Source organism: Bufo bufo, chromosome 3, assembly GCF_905171765.1.
Source record: "Bufo bufo chromosome 3, aBufBuf1.1, whole genome shotgun sequence".
Lineage (NCBI taxonomy): Eukaryota > Metazoa > Chordata > Amphibia > Anura > Bufonidae > Bufo > Bufo bufo.
In genome coordinates, this window is record NC_053391.1 from 318,130,160 (window position 1) to 318,149,706 (window position 19,547).

A 19,547-nucleotide genomic window follows, 5' to 3' on the forward strand; every position below is an offset into this window, starting at 1 on the left:
CAGGGTCTGGGACCGTGGCACCCTTGGCACCGGAAAAAAGGAGGGTGGCCAGTGAAGGGGAGGCATGAAGGCATATGTGCTGGGGAGAACTAGGCTTTGGGGCACCCCAAAGAGAGGAGCAAAACAGGTAGGGGGAGGCCTCAGGGGGGCTCCAGGACAGCACTGTGGGCAGCAGAGAAGTTAGACACATAGGACACAAAAGGGCAAGGGGGGCCTTAAGAGGAGAATTCACTCTGCTAGGGAGCCCTAATAGAGGTAACCTTGTACAGTGTGGGGCTACAGCACTCCGTCTGCTTCAATGGGGGACTGAGTGACTGTAAAGGTATTCACCCATAGAGAGACACAGCTAAAATGACGGCCCATGAACAGGCCCCCCGGGCCCCTAAAAGCAAGGAGGTTATTCCTGCAGTGAAACTCAAAAAATACAATAAAAAATACAAAGAGATCAAAACCGCAGACCTGAGAAAAACAGATTGTGGGTCAGATTGCCCGTTTTTGGAGTAAAACAAGTTGCAAAGATTCGAGTTGCAATTTTAACACCCCTGCATCAAAATTTTGTCACACAGGCATGTAACATTTACTGTGCTTTGTAAAAGTATTCACCCCCTTGACTTTTTTCATGTTTTGGTGCCTCACAACCTGGAATTAACATGGATTGTTTGAGGATTTGCATAATTTAATTTACAGAACATGTCCACAACTTAGGCTACTTTCACACTTGTGTTTGGTGCAGATCAGTCACGGATCTGCACAAACGCATCCGTTCAGATAATACAACAGTCTGCATCCGTTCAGAACGGATCCGTTTGTATAATCTTTAACATAGCCAAAACGGATCCGTCTTGAACACCACTGAAAGTCAATAGGGGACGGATCCGTTTTCTATTGTGCCAGATTGTGTCAGTGAAAACGGATCCGTCCCCATCGACTTACATTGTGTGTCAGGACGGATCCGTTTGGCTCATTTTCGTCAGACGGACACCAAAAGGCTGGTGCCCGCTCCAAAGCGGAATGGAGGCGGAACGGAGCCAAACTGATGCATTCTGAGCGGATCCTTATCCATTCAGAATGCATTAAGGGCAAAACTGATCCGTTTTGGACCGCTTGTGAGATCCCTGAATGGATCTCACAAACGGAAACCAAAACGAAGGTGTGAAAGTAGACTTTAAAAAAAAAAAAAAGTCAATGTGCATAACTATTCACCCCCCTAAAGTGAATACTTTATAGAGCCACCTTTTGCGGCAATCACAGCTCCAAGTCGCTTTGGATAAGTCTCTTTGAGCTTGCCACATCTTCCCATTGGGATTTTTGCCCATTCCTACTTGCAAAACTGCCCCAGCTCCTTCAAGTTGGATGGTTTGTGCTTGTGAACAGCAATCTTAAGTCTGACCACAGATTTTCTATTGGATTGAGATCTGGGCTTTGACTAGGCCATTCCAACACATGTACATGTTTCCCCTTAAACCTCTCAAGTGTTGCTTTAGCAGTGTGTTTGGGGTCATTGTCCTGCTGGAAGGTGAACCTCCGTCCTAGCCTCAAATCTCACACAGAGTAGGACAGGTTTTGCTCAAGAATATCCCTGTATTTAGCACCATCCATCTTTCCCTCAACTCTGACCAGTTTCCCAGTCCCCCCAGCATGATGCTGCCACCACCATGTTTCACTGTGGGGATGGTGTTCTTTGGGTGATTTGATGTGTTGGGTTTGTACCAGACATAGCGTTTTCTTTGATGGCCGAAAAGTTCAATTTTAGTCTCGTCAGACCAGAGCACCTTCCTCCATACATTTTGAGAGTCTCCCACATGCCTTTTCACAAACTTACAACGTGCCTTTTTGTTTTTAGCTGAAAGTAATGTCTTTCTTATGACCACTCTGCCATAAAGCCCAACTCTATGGACCATACGGTTTATTGTCGTCCTATGTACAGATACTCCAGTCTCTGCTGTGGAACTCTGCAGCTCCTCCAGGGTTACCCTAGGTCTCTGTGCTGCCTCTCTGATTAATGCCCTCCTTGCCCGGTCCGTGAGTTTTGGAGAGCGGCCGTCTCTTGGCAGGTTTGCTGTTGTGCCATGTTCTTTCCATTTGGTTATGATAGATTTGATTGTGCTCCTGGTGATCATCAAAGATTTGGATATTTCTTTATAACCTAACCCTGACTTATACTTCTCAACAACATTGTCCCTTACTTGTTTAGAGAGTTCCTTGGTCTTCATGGCAGTGTTTTGTTAGTGATGCCTCTTGCTTAGGTGTTGCAGCCTTTGGGGCCTTTCAAAAAAGGTGTGTATATGTAATGACAGATCATGTGACACTTAGATTGCACACAGGTGGTCATCATTTCACTAATTTTACCAATACTTACAATTGAGACATGCCATGCAGACTCAGGAACGGAAGACTCCTCCTTTGACTGTGCACTCCATGCCGGTGATTGATTCAGTGGTGCAGGCCAGATTATCGCACACGATTATCTCCATGGCTTATGCCAGTCTACTAGATAAAGTAGTACATGATCCATTAACCAGTCTTAAGACTAAATGGGAGAGGGATGTTGGAGAATTGTCGGAGGAAAAATGGAGGGATGTTTTGGGGGCAGTACCCGCGATATCTATGAGTGTGGCACATAGGCGATCGCAATACAAGACGCCACGACTCCTGTTTAAGATGGGTCTACGTGCGGACTCTAACTGTCCTAGGTGTGTTGCCCCGGATGCAGACTTGGCTCATATGTTTTGGTCCTGCACAGAGCTGGAGCGTTTCTGGTGTGGAATGTATAGACAAATAGAAAACAGCTATGGAGTTCTTTTACCAAAGACTCCACTGGTGGGGTATCTTGGGTATGTAGAGGACCTAACAACTAGGGATCGACCGATATTGATTTTTTTAGGGCCGATACCGATAATTTGTGAACTTTCAGGCTGATAGCCGATAATTTATACCGATATTCTGGGAATTTTCATTTTTGAGGAAAAAAAAAATTCCTACACAAATCTGCTGAAAATTAATATGTTTATTGTTAACGTGTATTTTTTTTTTTGTAAATCTTTTTCATTTATACTTAATATTTTTTTTTACTAACTTTTAGCCCCCTTAGGGACTAGAACCCTTGTCCTATTCACCCTGATAGATCTCTATTAGGGTGAATAGGAGCTCACACTGTCCCTGCTGCTCTGTGCTTTGTGCACACAGCAGCATGGAGCTGAACATGGCAGCCAGGGCTTCAATAGCGTCCTGGCTGCCATGGTAACCGATCGGAGCCCCAGGATTACACTGCTGGGGCTCCGATCGGAGGAGGAGGGGAGATAGGATCCTGTGGCCACTGCCACCAATGATTAATACTGGGTGGGGGGGCGCACTGCGCCACCAATGAAGATAAGTCTCTCAATCATTCATATACAGGAGGCGGGAGCTGGCTGCAGAATCACATAGCCGGCTCCCGACCTCTATGAGCGGTAGCTGCGATCCGCGGCACCTGAGGGGTTAACTACCGCGGACCGCAGCTACCGCTCATAGAGGTCGGGAGCCAGCTATGTGATTCTGCAGCCAGCTCCCGCCTCCTGTATATGAATTAATGAGACTTATCTTCATTGGTGGCGCAGCGGCCACAGCCCCTCCCCTCCTCTTGTCCCCCCTCCTCTCATTGGTGGCAGCAGCAGCACAGGGGGAGGGAGACACTGCTTCCTTCTCCCCTGTGCTGCTGAGGGAACACGGAGAGCGCTGAGAGCAGCGCGTTCTGTGTTCCCAATATGTTATCGGTATATCGGCAAAATAGATGCCGATACCGATAACTGTCAAAATACTGAATATCGGCCGATAATATCGGTAAAACCGATAATCGGTCGATCCCTACTAACAACCACCAATGATTATAAATTAGCAATTGCTAAATTATTGCACATTGCACGTAAATCCATTGCAAAACACTGGATACAGCCGATCTCTCCCACTAAATTAGAGTGGATAAATATGGTCAATCATATGATATCCATGGAGAGTGGCATCTATATGAAAAGAGGCACTGTACAGAAATTTAAGAAGCAATGGCAGGTGTGGCTGGCTGGACCTGGGGGGAAGTCTCAGAGATTGATGCATATTTGGAATAGAATGGTCCTAAGGGGATTTGGAAGTTAAGATGTAAGAGAATTGGAGCATTTTTGTCCATGTCGAGGGAGATGACCACACGGAGAGGGGGAGGTGGAGAGGGAGTTGGGGGGGACTGGGAGATTTAATAAAGGTTTATTTGATGCAGTGTTATGGACGTGCTGATTTGGATAAAGTAGGATTGATTTCACTGTGTTGATATCCTATTGTCATATAATGTACGGTTAATCTGAATAATTGGCTGTATGTAAAACCTTTAATATAAATGATCTGATTCAAAAAATAAATAAAAATTATGTGACTTCTGAAGGTAATTGGTTGCACCAGAGCTTTTTATGGTCTCCTAACAAAGTGGGTGAATACATACGCATATGCCAATTTTCTGTTTTCTATTTCTGAACAATAGTCTTATTTATATATTTTCTCATTTCACTTCACCAACTTAGACTATTGTGTTCTGATCCATCACATAGAATTCAGATTAACAAAACACTGAACTTAAGGCTGTAATTAGGGATGAGCGAATCGACTTCGGATGAAACATCCGAAGTCGATTTGCATAAAACTTTGTTCTAATACTGTACGGAGAAGGAGCTCAGTACAGTATTAGAATGTATTGGCTCCGATGAGCTGAACTTATTGCTTTGCGAAGTCTCACAAGACTTCGCGCAATAACTTCATAAATGAATCTGTACTGTAAAAAAAAACATTTCCCGAACTCGGGTTCGCTTCCAAGTGGACTTTAGGCGCATGGACTGCAAGAGGTGCACCTAATTTATGATGAGGTCTGTGCCTCGTCATAAATTAGGCAATTCCTCCGGCAGAGCAGGGGCTATCAAAGCGTAAAAAGCCAGTCTTTGATAAATTACCTCCACTGTATCTACCTCCTACAGATATTAGGTTAGAGCTGATCAGTCTAGTGTCTGTGGAGAGGGTATAGCCCACCTGGACGGAGCCAACACTTTTTACATTCTTGGTGTCAGTGTCCTAGTGGCAATGCCTATTCTCATAGTGCTGTGTCCCTCCCCTCAAGAATATTAACTGGGCATTTAAAAATGACGGGCACCCTGCAATACGGCTGGCATGGCTGCAAAATGGCTGGCACCCTGGACTAATGTATGCAATGTATGTACTAAAAAAAAAATTATATATTTAAAAATAATAATAAAAAAAATATAAAAATTCAAATCACCACTCTTTCCCCAAAATGAAGATAAAAATACATAATTAACAAAATAAACTTTATGGGCATTGCCACGTGCGAAAAAACGCCCGTACTATTAAAATATAAAAATATTTCTCCCATATGGCAACCGCTAAAACAGAAAAAAAGGAACTTCACTTTTTATTCAATTATTTGTGGGAGGTGATCAAAAAGTCATGCGCACCCCAGAATGGTATTAAAACGCAAGTATTGCGGTATTGTTGTAATCATACTGACCCGGAGAATAAAAGTAACAGGTCAGTTTTATCACCCATGAAACTGTGTAAAAAAAAAACATTAAACTGTGTCGGAATGGTGTTTTTTTTTTTTGGTTTTTTTTTATAATTCCACCCCATTTGGAATTGTTTTCCCACTTACCACAACTGTAAATGGTGCCATTAGAAATGCATCTTGTCCTGCAAAAAACAAGCCCTCATACAGCTATGTGAATGAAAAACTAAAAAAGGTATGGCTTTGGGAGGGCTGGGAAAATCACCCGGTCTTGAAAGGTTAAAGGGCATCTGTCAGCAGATTTGTACCTGTGAAACTAGCTGACTGCATCTGTGTTGGGCCCCCTGCACACAAACGTTTTTACGTTTCTGTTTCCATTCCATTTTGTGTTCCGTTTGCGCTCCGTATGCCGAACCATTTACTTCAACAGGTCCGCAAAAACAACGGAAGGTACTCCGTATGTATTCCGTTTCCGTATTTCCGTTCAAAGATAGAACATGTCCTATTATTGCCCGCAAATCACGTTCCGTGGCTCCATTCAAGGTAATGGTTCCGCAAAAAAAAACAGAATGCATACGGAATGCATCTGTATGACTTCCGTATCCGTTTCGTTTTTGCGGAACCATCTATTGAAAATGTTTTAACATTATTGTATGCTTCCGTTTCCAATCCGCTAAAAACGGATCACAAACGGAACGGAAGTGGAAACACTACTGAAACGGAAAAACAGATCTGTTTAAAATGGACCGCAAAATACTGAATAAGCCATACGTGGTCGTGTGCAAGAGGCCTTGGTCCCATGTTCATATGTGGCCTCATTGCTGAGAAAAATGATGGTTTATTATATGCAAATGAGCGCCTAGGAGCAACGGGGGCGTTGCCGTTACTACTAGAGGCTCAGCTCTCTCTGCAACTGCCGCGTCCTCTCCACTTTGACAGAGCCAGGCAGTGTAAACGTGATCGCATCTAGCCCTGTCAATCAAAGTGCAGAAGGTGCCGCAGTTGCAGAAAGAGCTGTGCCTCTAGGAGTAATCGCAACGCCCCTGTTGCTCATAGAGGCTGATTTGCATGTACTAAACCTTCATTTTTCTCAGCAATGTGGGCACATATGAACATGTGAACAACATAAATGCCTTTAAGCTGCCAAGCCCACACGCAAAAGGCCAGTTTCATAGGTACAAATCTGCTGATAGATGCCCTTTAAAGAGAAATAGTATTGCCACAATGTTACACAATTACATGTGTGTGAAAGCAACTTCTAATATTAGAAGGTCAGATGTCTGGTTTGGAAAACCCCTCTATAGATTGCATTTCCCCAAAAACATTGCAGGGAGTCCCAAAATCAGCTGACATCTACCACCAATCTGATATTATTAGATCACTGACATGGTCAAATAAGAAACTATAACATTGTAAAGAAAAGAAAAAGAAAAAGGTCAACAATTTAAAGGGAACCTGTCATCAACTTTATGCTGACCGTACTGAGGGCAGTATAAAATAGTGACAAAAATGCTGATTTCAGCGGTGAGTCACTCATGAGCTAAAAGTAAGTGGTTGCCAAGAACCAGCATCATAATCATTGGAGCCCAGGTCTTGAAAAGAGTCATGGCCACCTGAGAAGAGTCCTGGTTATTCATGACTTCCTGCTCTCCTGCCCACCTGCTGATGATTCACAGTCTTCTACCTCGTTTTTCTCTCTAGGAGAGAATTGCCAATCATCAGCAGGTGGGCCGGAGAGCAGGAGATTATGAATAACCATGACTCTTCTCAGGTAGATTTGACTCTTTTCAAGACCTGGGCTCCAATGATTATGATGTTGGTTCTTGGCAACCACTTACTTTTAGCTGATGAGTGACACACCGCTGAAATCTGCATTTCTGTCACTATTTTATGCTGCCCTCAGTGAGGTTAGCATGAAGTTGATGACAGGGTGCCTTTAATAGCTGCAGTAAATATACCGTATTTATAAAAAATAAATAAATTTAAAAAATCTCTGCCAAGAGGCGCCGAACAGGAGCGTCAGATGCTAGGGTGCTCTGCACAACGCCATTACAAATCTGGAGGTAATCATAATTCTTCCGCACGATTGGGGGTTGTCTATTTTAAATTCTGTAACACACTAGGACGATGACGCCCCCAAACGAAGTTGTTGCCGAAACGCTCGTTAGGGGTGCAGGGTCCCCGAAGTAATCCACACATTGTGGATGAGTATGTGCCTTTGATTTATGACTGTGTATTTCCCTGTCGTTCTGTCACTTTAAAATGTTGTTATACCATACTTCATGGGTTATTATAACACATTGTGGATGCTGTTATTACAGTATATGGCTAAGTACCTGTCATGGTCCCTCAGGTGACTGATTTCAAGAAATCAAGGAGATTGGCTGAGCGTGGAGGAATCTAACAGCCTCCTTGATTTCTCTTGATTCAGTGTTGATAGGGTTAATGACCACTTCCCTTTTCTCAGCTGTTGCTCAGTGGTCATCACTTCTACCCTTTATAGTCTGACCCCACCCTTCTATGTGGTTGATAGCTTCATTTGGGTTTTGCTGAGCTGGTGTGAGATCCTCTCTAGTGTTCCTGTTCTTCCATCTCTACAGAAGTTAAGTGTCGTGTTTGTTTGTATTTGTTATATTCCCTGTTGTTTGTATCTGGGCCTGAGACAGAGACTTCCATTCGTCCATCTGGGGAGGAATGGGTTGTCTCTGGTCCTAACCTTTTACAGGGCCTTATAGGGATATAAAGGCCTAGGTATCCTGCTTATGAATACTCCTACCTTCAAGGTCTATTCATATTGATAGATAGTTAGGGCCCGGATTAATGTTGTCTAGGAGGTGACCTGTTTCTTCCCTAGTTTCCAGGCCCAGTTACTGTTCCCCTTCCCTCCTGTGTTCAGTGTGGAGTTTCCCCCCCCACACTGATCGTGACAGTGCCTCTTTGTAGGTCTGTTACTTTTTTACTGTTACTCCATATTTTATGGGTTATTATTGTTGATGGCATCACATTATAATTGTACAAGGCACTCAACCCTCCTTTTTTGACAGTACATTATTGTTAATTCTGCATTCCTAACATTCCTTTTATGTTGATGGCCTATCCTGTGTGTACGCCTTGTGCCCATGCTGCGGTCCGCAATGCACGGGTACCAACCGAGTGCACGCCCTTTGCGGACCCATAGACTTGAATGGGTTCGCGATCCTCAAGATGCTTTCCACAAAAAGAACATGTTTGATTTTTTTTGAGGTGCGGAGGCACAGACCGAAATCCCACAGAAGTGCTTTGTAGTGCTTCTGTTGGCTTCCGAGCCGTGCCTCCGCTCTGTAGCTTGCGAATGCCCGTATATTGCAGACCTGGTGTTTGCGGTCCGCAATATGGGCACAGGGCACACAGGCTTGTGTGCATGAGCCCTAAGCCATTAACGCTGATCAGCGGGGTCAGCTACCCGCACCCTGCCAATTAGCTGTTCTGCAGTGAATGGCAGCAGCACTGCAGTAACCTGCTCCGTTCACTACACAAATGCAGAACAGATGATAGACAGGGATTCGGGGCGTCAGACCCTTGTTGATCATATATGTGATGACATGTAATGGCTCTGGCACACTACTTTTTTTTTGTAAAAATACAAATTCAAAGACACCAGCCTTGTGCTGCATTTTTCCTTGCCATTTTTAATTGTGTTTTAGTGGAATTTTGCTGTTTTTCACACAACTAGTGTGTTTAAGTACAAATGCGTATTCCTGCAGTTTTTTTTGCAAAACATATGTTTTTCTACAGGAAAGTGTGTACCCCCCTTGGATGTCACTTCCTCTGTAGATCAGTATGATAAATCCTTAAGAAAAAAAAAAAGCTATGTAAAAACGCCATGAAAAAAATGCAACACACATTGCTACTTGGCCAAAAAGTAATGAATGTCTAAGGGACAAAAGTGAAGAAAAACACCACTGAAAACAAAATGTTTATACTGCATTTAATAATTCTCAGTCATGTAACATACTGCAGGCATTTTATGCAGAAAAAAGGCACAAAAAAAAATGTAAAACACCACAAAGACTTTGGGTACATTCACACGACAGCGGAAAACAGCCATTACATAGGCGTTTTCAGAACCATCGCAGTCTGTGGCTATTCACATGGCTTTTTTTTTTTTAACGGACAGTGAATAGTGGCAATCAAAAAAAAAAAAAAAAACAGGACATGTCCTATTTTTGGTCATTTTGACAGCCAGAAGGACCCCAGGGAAATCAATGGGCCTGTTTTTATTGGCCGTTTAGACAGAAGTGCACTCGTCTAATGGCCGTTAGAAATGGGTACATGAGCAAGTTGAAAGGCAGGGAGTTAAAAAAAAAAAAAAAAAAAACACCTATAGCAAGTGTGAGAACACTTGTTCGGCCCCCAGCGTAGTGGCATCTAGTGAGCATCAGGTCCTGCTGCCTCCAGTGCGGTACAACTAGTGTTCCCACATGTGCCATAGGGGCTATTATTTATAGTGGGGGTAACACAGAAGGGCATTATTTATACTGGGGGCACTGTGGGGGAGGGCATTATATATACAGAGAACACTATGGGGGGGCCTAATATATACTGAGGGGTTGAGGTTTTAAACAAAAGTCAATCAAATTCATCAGTTTTTAACAGAAATAGATGACCAGAAAATGGATGCACACTCTGATGTAAAATGCTCATTCGGTTCCGCATCCGAGACGCATTTTTTGTGGCTCGGGTGTGGACCTATTCACTTCAATGGGGCCAAAAAAGATGCGGACAGCATCCGTTGCCACGAAAAATTATAGATCATGTCCTATTCTTGTCCGTTTTGCAGACAAGAATAGGCATTTCTATAATGGGCCGTCCGTTACGCAAATTGCGGAAGGCACACTGGCGGCATGCGTGTTTTGCGGATCCGCAATTTGCGGACCGCAAAACACAGCACGGTTGTGTGAATAAGCCCTAAGGCCAAGTTCACACTTCAGTGATTTGGTCAGTGATTCTTGTCCGCAAATTGCGGACAAGAATAGGACATGTTATATTTTTTTTGCGGGGCCACGGAACGGAGCAACGGATGCGGACAGCACGCGGACTGCTGTCCGCATCTTTTGCAGCTCTATACACAGAACAGGTGCAGATCTTTCCCTTATACCTCATGTCTGTGGAGGCTCCAGTCCTGGTTTTGGCTCACAATCACTGATGGAAATCACTGACCAAAACGCTGACGTGTGAATGAGGCTTTATGTTGAGATAAAACTAGGAGTGTAGGCTACACAGAGATAAGGTATACGGGAGAAACCCGCACATGGTTTGGGCTCACAATCATAATCACTGACTGAACACTGAGGCCGAATGGAGCGCACGGCGTCATTGGTTGCTATGACGCCGTGCGCTTCATGCCGCCGCTGCACTACAGTAATACACTTGTATGATCTATACGAGTGTACTACTGTAGAGCAGCGGCGGCATGAAGCTCACGGCGTCATAGCAACCAATGACGCCGTGCGCTACTCCGCTCAGCAAGAATCCAGGCCGTGTTACCACGGACCGCTCAAGGGTAGGTTTGCATTTCAGTTTTTTCTACCATTTTCTTGCACTTTTGTGTTGTATTGGAGTTTTTTGCAGTAAAAACACCAGTTCCAGATGTTTGCTGATGGTGAACATAAAATGCAGGACACACAAGCATTTAATTTTGCTACTGCCGTTTTTGTTCATTAGGTGGCAATTTTTGATGTTGCCTTCTTTTAAAAATGCAGCACTTTCTCAATAGAGAAAAAAGGCATGAAGAGAACCATAGTGAGCAAACACACTGAAGAAAAAAAAAAAAAAAACGCTGAAAAACCACACGGTAAAAGGAAAAAAACTAAAGGCATTCAGCTAGGCCTCTTTCATACAAACTATACGGATTGGCTCCGAATGAGTTCAGTGAAACTCGCAACATTTCGCTAGCAAGTTCAGTCAGTTTTGTCTGCGATTGCGTTCAGTTTTTTACGCCCAGGTGCAATGCGTTTTGATGCGTTTTTCACGCAAGTGATAAAAAAAAAATGAAGGTTTAGGCCCCTTTCACACGAGCGAGTTTTCCGCGTGGATGCAATACGTGACATGAACGCATAGCACCCGCACTGAATCCTGACCCGTTCATTTCAATGGTTCTGTGTACATGAGCGTTTTTTTTTTTTCACGCATCAGTTGTGTGAAAAACGCATCATGTTCTATATTCACTATATTCTATATTTCGCGCAGCCCTGGCCCCATAGTAGTGAATGGGCCTTCAGTGAAAAACGCATTGCGTCCGCAAGCAAGTGCTAGGAGATGTTGTTTGTAAACCTTCTGTTTTTTTATCACACGCGTGAAAAACACATCAAAACTGATTGCACTCACGCGGAAAAAAACTGACCAACTGAACGCAATCGCAGAGAAAACTGACTGAACTTGCTCGCAAAATGGTGCGAGTTTCACTGAACGCACCCTGAACATATCCGGACCTAATCCGTCCTTACACGCATGAATTTGCACTGGTATTTTTGGGGGTCTGTAAAAATGCTGGAATAACTGCATCCTTTTGTGGGGCACCTGCGTCTTTTGCTGCGTTTTCTTCATGGTGTTTTTCTCCTACAGAGACGGTCAGTAAAGGTCTAATTCATAAAAAGGACTCGGTAGGACTCTGCAGGTACCGTACCAGTCCTGTGCGTTTTACATAATGATCCGGTACTGTATGACTTCCATGTATTTTCTCTTTCAAACCCATTTCAGGTAGTTTAGGAAATAAAATTAGTAATCGGACCCTGTATGGACTGACACCATGTACACGAGGCACAGAGAGAACCATAGTAGCCATCTCATCTCAGTCATAGACACTGCTCAAAGAATAAAGTTCTGTCTTATGGAATTAAACTAAAGGGAAAATTCCACACGTACAAAATTGCCGAGGCTAAAATAAAATAAAAAAAGATATTGCAGCATAGATCTCCAAGAAAACAGCACAAAGTAACAGCTTCCATTAAATCCCATGGAAAGGGTTGGCTTAAGTTCCTCAGAAAGGTTCCTCAGGAGATCTGCTCTACTTACATCTTTCATAATCAAAAGTAGGATCAGATTATAACACACAGATAGAGGAAGCATTAGGGGGTGTGCCCCCCACTGACATCCGATTTCTAACAAAAAGAGGTGGTGAACCTCTCAAACATGATGTGAAAGTGGCTGCACAAAGAGCGGGGCACCAGACATACACCACACTGAAGGGGAGTCTTGAAGCAGACCTGTCACCTCACCTGTTGTGTCTGGGTTTTTTCGTTCCTTTTTTTTGCGTCCCGTATACGGAACCATTCATTTCAATGGATCCGCAAAAAAACAACGGAAGGTACTCCGTATGCCTTCCGTTTTCTTATTTCCGTTCCGTCAAAGATAGAACATGTCCTATTATTGTCTGCATAACGGACCAGGATAGTACTGTTCTATTAGGGGTCAGATGCTCCGTTCCGCAAAAAATGGAATGCACGCGGATGTCATCCGTATTTTTTGCAGATCCGTTTTTTGTCAACCGCAAAATACTGAAAAAGCCATACGGCCGTGTGAAGGAGGCCTTAGTAAGGGATTGCAGTCCCCATGTACTAACAACTCTGTGAGTGACATTCCTTTATTATCGCTACTGGAAGGTACAACTGGGTGTTACAGGTGGGGGGGGGGGGTGTCCCTGCACAGTTTGATATTGGAGGACAGCATTACACTTTGCAGGGACACACGCCGATTGGTGACACCTATTCATGAACTTCTAGTAGGAAGAAGGCCTCATGCACACAACCGTTTCCGTTTCAATTTTTTTTGCAGGGCCCCGGAACGGACGTACGGATGCGGTCAGCGGTCTTTTGCGGCCCTGTTGAAGTGAATAGGTCCGTATCTGACCTACAAAAAATGCAGAGTGGATGTGAACCAAAACCACGGCTGTGTGCATGAGCCCTAACAAAGGGATGATTTAACATAGAGTCATAAGAACAGATGGTCCAGAACTGTCATTTCATGAGAAATACAAAGATTTAGTAAAACAGACTTGCCATGAGTGGTGACATGTCCTCCTTAAAGGGGCTGTCCAGGCATTTACTATTGATGACCTCAGGATAGGTCATCAATATCAGATCGGGGGTGGGGGGTCTGACAGCTGTATGAGGAGACGGCACATGCGGTGCTCACGTGCCGCCTCCCTTCTCTCTTCCTGTTCACCGCTGCTGTCTATGGCAAAGACCATAGACAGTAACAAATGGCAGGAAGAGAGAAGGGAGACGGCACGTGATCACCACGTGTGCCGTCTCTTCATACAGCTGTCAGACCCCCCACCCCCGATCTGATATTGATGACCTATCCTGAGGTCATCAATAGTAAAAGCCTGGACAACCCCTTTAACAAGAAGTACAGTAGAATGAAGATGTGGAGCCCCTTGATAATTTTGGCGCACCATTTTGGCAGTGCTCATCGCTGGTGTGGATTAATGCTTTGTGTCAGTTTCTGGGTGTAAATTACAATAAATCTGTTGGGCAGTGAGAGGCTCCTCCCTCTACCACTAAGCCCCTCCCGCTTTTTGAAAAGTTGTAAAAGCAGTGGAAAAATCTCAAAAAGTTGCCAATTCTAGGCAAAAATGTGCAATTTTCATAATCTAGTGATAAATTCCTGTGCAATACTGAAACTGTACGTGGCAACAAATAACATGACTACAGTGGCCAGAGGATGCCCGGTGTGAGAGCTTCATTTCTGTATCCGCTCGGGATCTGGTGTGAACTACATGCCAGCGTTGTGCCAACTGCTTGGCCTAGTGATCAAGCAAATTTTTTTTTTTTCCCATTTTTGGAGCGTCGCCTCCATCAGCTATAACTTTTTTTCATCAATTTAGCCATATGAGGGCTTGTTTTTTTGCAGGACAAGTTGTAGTTTTTAATGGTGCCATTTTGGGGGACAAATAACTTACTGATTAACTTTTATTAACTCTTTAAGGGGGTAATGGGAAAAACAGCAATATTGCCACTGAGTTTTTATGTTTAGCGGCGTTCATTTTTCTGAATATTTATTATCACAATTTTATTTTCTAGGTCAGTACGATTACAGCGATACTAAATACATATCGTTTTACAACTTTTGCAGTTTTTTTGAAAGAAATTTTTTTGCTTCGTGGCATCCCAAGACCCAAAAAATGTTTCATTTTTCCTTCTACTGAGCTGTGTGAGAGCTTGATTTTTGAAGGATGACTTGTAGTTTTCATTTGTATCATTTTGGGGTGCATAATACTTTTTGATCTTTTTTTTTTTCCATTTCTGTGGCGAATAAGCAAAAAAACAGCAATTCCCGCCCCCACACGCATTCACAGTAAGATAAATGACATGGTAGTTGTATAGTGCAGTTCGTTACAGATGCAGCGATACCAAATATGTGGAGGGGATTTTAGGGTACTTTCACACTAGCGTTATTCTTTTCCGGCATAGAGTTCCGTCCTAGGGGCTCAATACCGGAAAAGAACTGATCAGTTTTATCCTAATGCATTCTGAATGGAGAGCAATCCGTTCAGGATGTCTTCAGTTCAGTCACTGAACGGCGTTTTGGACGGAGAAAATACCACAGCATGCTGCGATACTATCTCCGTCCAAAATTCCGGATCAGTTGCCGGAATGCCATATCCGGCATTAATTTACATTGAAATGTATAAGTGCTGGATGCGGCATTAAAAATACCGCAATGCCTGATCCGTCGTTCCCGGTAAAAAATGTGAAAAAAATATATAACTGATCTGTTTCTCCGGATGACATCTAGAGAGACGGATCCGTTCTTGCAATGCGTTTGTGAGACTGATCCGGATCCGTCTACAAAGGCTGTCCGTTTGCATGCAGATTGCCAGTTCCGGCCACGGAACTGCTTGCCGTATCACTCTGCTGCAAGTGTGAAAGTAGCCTTATTCTTTCATTTTTTTTCCACTGAAAAGCGTTTTTTTTACGATGGAAAAAATGTATTTTATTTAACACTTTTTTTTAACCATTTAGTAGTCCCACAAGGAGACTTTAATAGGTGATCTTTTGATCGCTTCTATAATTCTCTGGACTGCTTACACACTGCCGAGAATTATACTGTCAGTGCTATACTGACAGTCACCAGCAGGCTGCGCCAGAGAGGTGCACCTTGTTAGGAGACACTGCAGGTATGGCTGGGGCCTCCATTAGGCATCCCACAATGTCATTCATGGGGTGCCAATGGGAGACACAGGGAGTTAGCTCTACAGTCACTATTGACTGCAGCACCTAAGGGGTTAAACAGTCTGGATCGAAGCAGGAGCCCAGCTGAGACCCATGCAGTGCTTATTCTAGGCCACCGCAGAAAGCCGTCAGTCTAGGAATAAAGCCCCTTAATGATCGCCATAGAAAACTGTAAGGGTGGTCATTAAAGGGGTTAAAGGAAATCTGTCCCTTGATCAGTGGCCACTGTCAAATTCACTATGAGAAAATAGAGCCATATAACAATGCCCTTGGGTAAACCCTCTATTTCAGTATTATGTAGAGAATGAAATTATAATCTAGTGCATGCTGCATGCTAATTGCGGCAGAAAAGTCATGGGGGCGGCACCACTATGCTGAAGAGTCCTCCTGCAGGTGTCAGGGATGCACCACTGCGGGTGTGCAGCGAGGTGCTCCATGGCTGAGTCATGCATGTCTGTAAGGAGGAAGACACACTGTGACTGTGCGGGATAGTGTCGCCACCCCCAAGACTGATCAGCGTGCGCTACCTTACAAATTCATTTTACTGTTAATGTTCATTTTTAATGTTGAAAAGGATCATTTAAAGGGATTATCTCATGATTGATGTAAAAAATTAAAATCAGACATCATATAGTACATCTCTTTCTAACAAAGCTAGAACCAGCCCCGACCCTCACCTCTGCCCATTCATTGCATGCTGGCAGGTCTGAAGGCATGTCTTTCTGAGGGAGTGTGTCCTTTCCGCTGCAGTTCTCCCCATCACTGCTCTTGGAGCATGTCCTTTCTCTGCACCTCTCCCCCTGTAGCCGTCACAGCTTCTACCATTAGAAACAGCTAGTGGCAATTGAACTGAGCATGGGTGACCAGGGCCACATCTGCCATGAGGTGAGATTAGCACCTGCCTAACGGGGAGGAACGGGAGATTATGGCTTATCCGCACCATTCATCAGGCCTGAGGCAGTATAAGGGGGAGGAGGTCTCGATGACATCAGTGACCTCCTGAGCCAGGTCTCAAGCGGCACGATAATGTGGTCATGAACGTAGGCACTATGGGGTGCCTTACATATAGTAGGGGCCCTATGGGGGTATTAATAATAGTGGGGGCAGTATTATTATTGTGCACAATATGGAGGGCACTACTACTAATAAGGGTACTCTCTGGGGTACTGTAGGGGGCACTATTACTATTAAGAGTAGTCTGTGAGCACTCTTACTATGAGGGGGGCTATGTGTATAGCACTATATTGACGCCATTTCAACTTTCGCCTCATGCAGCAGAAAGGTTAGGTGCACCCCTGTGTACGACCACCTCATCCAGGTGGACAGAGAAATAAGGAAAAGGCAGGTGGCACTATACAGGTAGATTTAATTGACCTCAGTGGCTATAATAAGTTTTTAATTACATGCAATTACAAAAGTATTCAGACCCAGGCGCCAGTCTGATAAAAATAAGAATATGAGAAGCAGAGGCATCAAAGCTATTCCTGAATGGTATAAGGCAATGGAGGTGGTTTAGGGGCCTCAGGTCAAGTGACAGCTTTCACCATGGGTCACCGGACCACTATGCCCAGCAGCATGTGGAGGAACAGAAGCTTATGAGATGCCATCATGCTAGCTGGCACTGGGTACAAGCACCCTACACCTCTAGTGGCTCCTAACAATTACAAGCATGTGCCAAGTGTGGCAGCTGGAGTGTCACAATACTCGACTAATCCCACTAGTAAACAGCGGCGACCCTCAGGAAAATGCTTAGGCTGTGGAAGCTATCCATTATAAGGCAAGCAGAGGGAACACATGACAGCTTCAGGTGTCACAGGCCCTGTCAGGCTGCACTCACCGCAAATGATGTCATTATCTCCAGCCCTGCGACTCGGTGACGTCACGGCTCTGCAGACGTCGTTTCCCAGGCAGCCCCGGGCAGTGAAGCTGTGTGAGCCGGGGCTGGCATTGTCGTCTTCTCACATAACCACACAGCCTGGAGCCGGCCGCTATAACCAACACCAAAAAACCCCTATAGGGGGGACGTGGTACAGCCAGCCTTCAATGCTGTCAGCCAGTGCCTAGCCGCGCCCACCGTATAGGCGGGGAGGCTCCGAGCAGGCCTCTGTGTGAAAACGTACAGTAGTTGGCCTCTCACTGCACACAGTCATGGCTTGGACGCGCCCACTGGAAGGAAGGGAGAGACGACACCTCCTCATAGCAGAAATGGTAGTGCTCAGTTACAGTCTTTGGTAGTGGGCGCCGGGTCGCGCCCATTTGTCAGGAAGGGGAGGCTTGACAATTCAGCACCTTGTTATTGTAAGGTCAATGCTCTATGCAATGTAGAGTCGTGTTCCGCTTCTGTGCTTGGAAGTGAACCGTGCGGGTCGGGGGTATGTCCTCAATGTCTGGCGGCAAACACGCTAGGAATTTGTAAAGACCATAAATGTAAGTTCTTCGCCGCCTGCATTTCAGTGTGAATGACTTTTTTTTTTTTTTTTTAACCCCAATCCCCTCCCCTTACAACCTGAATGGCATTGAGGCGATGGAGAAAGACAGAGGATAGATAAGGGCTCTTTCACACCTGCGTTCTTTTCTTCCGGCATAGAGTTCCGTCGTCGGGGCTCTATGCCGGAAGAATCCTGATCAGGATTATCCTAATGCATTCTGAATGGAGAGAAATCCGTTCAGGATGCATCACGATGTCTTCAGTTCCGGAACGGAACGTTTTTTGGCCGGAGAAAATACCGCAGCATGCTGCGCTTTTTGCTCCGGCCAAAAATCCGGAACACTTGCCGCAAGGCCGGATCCGGAATTAATGCCCATTGGAAGGCATTGATCCGGATCCGGCCTTAAGCTAAACGTCGTTTCGGCGCATTGCCGGAGCCGACATTTAGCTTTTTCTGAATGGTTACCATCGCTGCCGGGACGCTAAAGTCCTGGCAGCCATGGTAAAGTGCAGCGGGGAGCAGTATACTTACCGTCCGTGCGGCTCCCCGGGCGCTCCAGAGTGACGTCAGGGCGCCCCAAACGCATGGATCATGTGATCGCATGGACCACGTCATCCATGCGCATGGGGCGCTCTGACGTCATTCTGGAGCGCCCGGGGAGCCGCACGGACGGTAAGTATACCGCTCCCCCGATCCTACTATGGCAGCCAGGACTTTAATAGCGTCCTGGGTGCCATAGTAACACTGAAAGCATTTGGAAGACTGTTCCGTCTTCAAATGCTTTCAGTACACTTGCGTTTTTCCGGATCCGGTGGGCACCTCCGGCAACGGAAGTGCATGCCGGATCCCAACAACGCAAGTGTGAAAGAGGCCTAAGATTTTCATGGAGTCACATAGTATATATGGAACAGTATTCCTGCCACAAACACAGGGCACCTCGCTTATTCGTATGCAGAAAATCCACGTAAAAACGCACATAAAGTCACACTATTGCCGTTTTCATTGCAGATTTTCTGCGTTTTTTACCCCTTGAAGGCGCGGGTCTTAAAATTTGCATGCCAGGTCAGTTTGTGTGCATGAGATCTGGCAAATCTCGTACGCTTTGCTGGTACTGCACTAGGCCTCTTGCACACGAACATTTATTGTGGCGGGTCCGCAATACACAGGCACCGGCCCGTGTGCACTTCACGGATGTGGACCCATTCACTTTAACGTGTCCGCAATCACGGAGATGAGGACGGATCACAGACCTATTCAAGTTGAATGGGTCTCGATCCATCCCGGCCGCCGCACGGACGTTTCCGGTGCATTGTGGACCGCAAATTGCGGTCCCCAATGCATGGAACAGATGCACAACGTTCGTGTGCAAGA

General features: G+C 45.0%; 1 protein-coding gene across 3 annotated transcripts in view; it reads right to left on the minus strand.

Annotated features, from left to right (window-relative positions):
- HIVEP3 (HIVEP zinc finger 3) overlaps positions 1–18,169 on the minus strand; it is a 156,307-nt gene extending 138,138 nt beyond the window's left edge. For all 3 annotated transcript variants that reach the window (XM_040424312.1, XM_040424314.1, XM_040424311.1), the window contains exon 1: positions 17,585–18,169. The gene's annotated coding sequence lies outside the window, so the exon portion shown is untranslated. The remainder of the gene's footprint in view (positions 1–17,584) is intronic.
- Between the last annotated feature and the right edge of the window lie 1,378 nt (positions 18,170–19,547).